Genomic DNA, 3040 nt, shown 5'->3' on the forward strand with positions numbered 1-3040 from the left:
TAATTTATTTGAAACATTATATATTAATAATTAGGTAGATGGAGTATGACAATACGAGCTTAGTTTTAATTTAAAATATATTATTCTTGTAATGTATTTCCTAGATAGCTAGACCAAAGAGTGATTTGTGATATTCTTAATATTTGTATCTACCGTAGCTACGTCATATTTCATTCAAGTAATAATACCATAATTTTAAAAAATCTTTTAAAATGTGAAAAAGCGAAAATAATTTTAAATTGTTAAATCATTATATCTTTTCATGACAAATTAACATATCATTGTCTTGCATTAGTAACCATTAAATACAAATGTATCGTAAGAGTAATAACAAAAATAATTTTCACATACAATATTTGGGGGGTTAACCATAAAAACAGATTCACTTAACATATACTATGTAAAATCAGATTCAGTTAATATAGTATGGTTATGCTATTATATTTTTTATGTAGAAGTCATCTTAAGTCCATAATACAAATAAATAAAACATATAAAACGAAAGAGTAAATTAAGAATAGATAAATAAAACTTTTACTGTTGTCCAAAAAACTTCCTACAATTAAACTAAAAAACTGAAATTCATATCCATCTTTCATCCAAGAATAGACAATAGCAGCTAATGATATTTGTCTTTCTGATTACTGATGGTCACATCAAAATCCTACATGAACTAAAAAATTAAAATTAGATAACCATGTAATTAATAAGAAGAAATATGTTAAATACTCACCATTTGATCGATCCCCTCCTCACTGTTTTGACTAGACCAATCGTCATCATCTTCGGGACCTCCTCCATCTCCATTTTCCATTTGATTATGCTTATCTACACGGCGATAATTTCGGCGGTTGTGTCCTATACCGTTACATTTGCTGCACTGAATCCTTCGCTTTTTCTTTTTGTCCCCTGTTTCTTTTGAAGTAGCATCCGTCCGTGTTTTGAATTTCTCACCCGCACTATTAGAACTTCCCTCTCTATTCTTTTCATGTTTGGCAAATAATTTAGCCTTTTTGTTTCTAACCCACTCCATAACATCCTTAAAATCACCTAAATTTCCGTAAGCGACAAATGGCAAGCACTGCAACTCATCATTCATAGCAGCAATCTAACTCTCATAACTTTCATATCAACTAACGATCCCCGCTACTCCAGCCTTACATGTGCCTCTTTTGCTTTCATGGTCCACCGCTTCAATATCAGTGACTCAGGTAATTCTGTAATTTGAAGATATATTAATAGACGAAGGATATGAACACATGGAATGCCAAATAACTCCATTCATTGACATGAACACCTAAACTCACTACTTCCAGGCCAATAAGATACAACCCATTTCATGTTAACTCACAATATTTTCGTACATCATAGTTCATACTACATGAAGTCTCTCGCAAATCAACTATTATCACACTTGACGCTTTCAACAATAACGATCAAAACAAGTAGATCACCTCTCTTGTATAAACAATTGCACCTGATCGCTCCAATGCTTGCACCTATGTTTGCATAATCGGAAACCCGTATGAGGTGTAATAGTCAGCCTCAGCCTCATTATTCTGCAAAACCTATCCACTGGCGGAAGTGATGGAGGAATTCCTTAATGCTATAGCCAGATTTTACAAACCTAGCAACTTGCGAATGTAGTGCCTCATACCTCGATGTAGTTCTCAACCCGGCAAAGAACTTGCCTCTCATATGTGTTGTGACTTACATATCTTTAATCCCATAAGTGGTCTCAACCCACTCCATGTCCTTAATCCCAAAACTATTAACTATTGACGTCCACCGCTCCTCAAACTCATCAATCTCATAATCGCCAAGCATACATTTCCTGAATTATTAGGTAAACTTGGGGTTGAAGACATTGGCTGTGGCATTTCCTAACAAATGTCATCCGCACAACCTATGGTGTGCATCTGGAAAGACCTTTTCAATTGCAAGCTTCATAGCCTTGGCACTATCAGTTATCACAGCATTTAATTGTTTACCATTCAATGCTTCCATGAATCTCTATAACAGTCATATGTAAGTTCCTTCTCCGTCATCTGCTATAATTGCGCTGCCAAAAACTATTATTTGAAGGTGATGGTTCACGCCTGAGAAAACCATCAACAGAAACTTGTACTTGTTTTTCTTGTAAGTTGCATCAAAGGCCATAACATTACCAAATGGGTTAAGTACTGTTTTCGTCCTTAAGGTCTGGGGTGAAAATCAAAATCGTCCCCGACCTTTTTTTGTTATTAAAATCATCCTCAACGTTACAAAATGTTATAAAATTGTCCTTTTTCACTTCAATTTTATTTTTTTTACCATATTACCCTTCATTAGGTCTCTCCCCTCACCCCTTCCTTCTACTCTTCACCATCACCCTCTTCTTCTCACCTTCGCCGTGGCAATTACTGCTGCTGCCGGAAGACATCCACCCCTCTTCCCCTTCCTCTTCTCACCCTTCCCCAATCTCCTTCCACCTCCTCCCTCTCCCTTTCCTCACCACCATCACCACTGCCACCATAGCCATTCATTACTCAACAAAACAAAACAAGTTAACAGCAACATTCACAAAACAAAATAAATCAACAAAAAAATCAGAGGTAGAAGAAGCATAACTATTTCAATAATCACAGCAATTTCAATAAACAATAATTCAATAATCATCAACTACAATTTCAGTTTTCAGATCCAAAAATAGCAAAATAACAGAAATTAAAAAAATTAAAAAATCACAAAAGAAGAAGCATAAACTCAAGGAAGCAAAAGTTCAAGTAGAAGCAGAAGTTCAACCAGAAGCGGAAGATGAAGTAGAGGCAGTCACAGAAGAAGAAGCAAAGATAGTCACAGAAGAAGAAGCAGCGCCGGCAGGGTCCCCCTCCCGATGAAACGCGACGGCAAACCCTAGAAACGAATAAGTAGGGCAGCGGTAGCGGCGAGAAGAAAAATTGAAGTTGAAATTGGGGTTTGAATTTTGAAGAGAGGGGCATGAGGAAGGGGATGGAGGTTACGGGAGTGGGGTGAGGGGGTGAGGGAGTTACGGGAGGGT

General features: G+C 36.5%; 1 pseudogene; it reads right to left on the reverse strand.

The window, feature by feature from the left end:
- The window catches only part of LOC107607692, a 33995-nt pseudogene continuing 31574 nt past the window's right edge, over nt 620-3040 (reverse strand).

The sequence above is a fragment of the Arachis ipaensis genome, chromosome B07, assembly GCF_000816755.2.
Source record: "Arachis ipaensis cultivar K30076 chromosome B07, Araip1.1, whole genome shotgun sequence".
In the NCBI taxonomy this organism is placed as follows: Eukaryota; Viridiplantae; Streptophyta; class Magnoliopsida; order Fabales; family Fabaceae; genus Arachis; species Arachis ipaensis.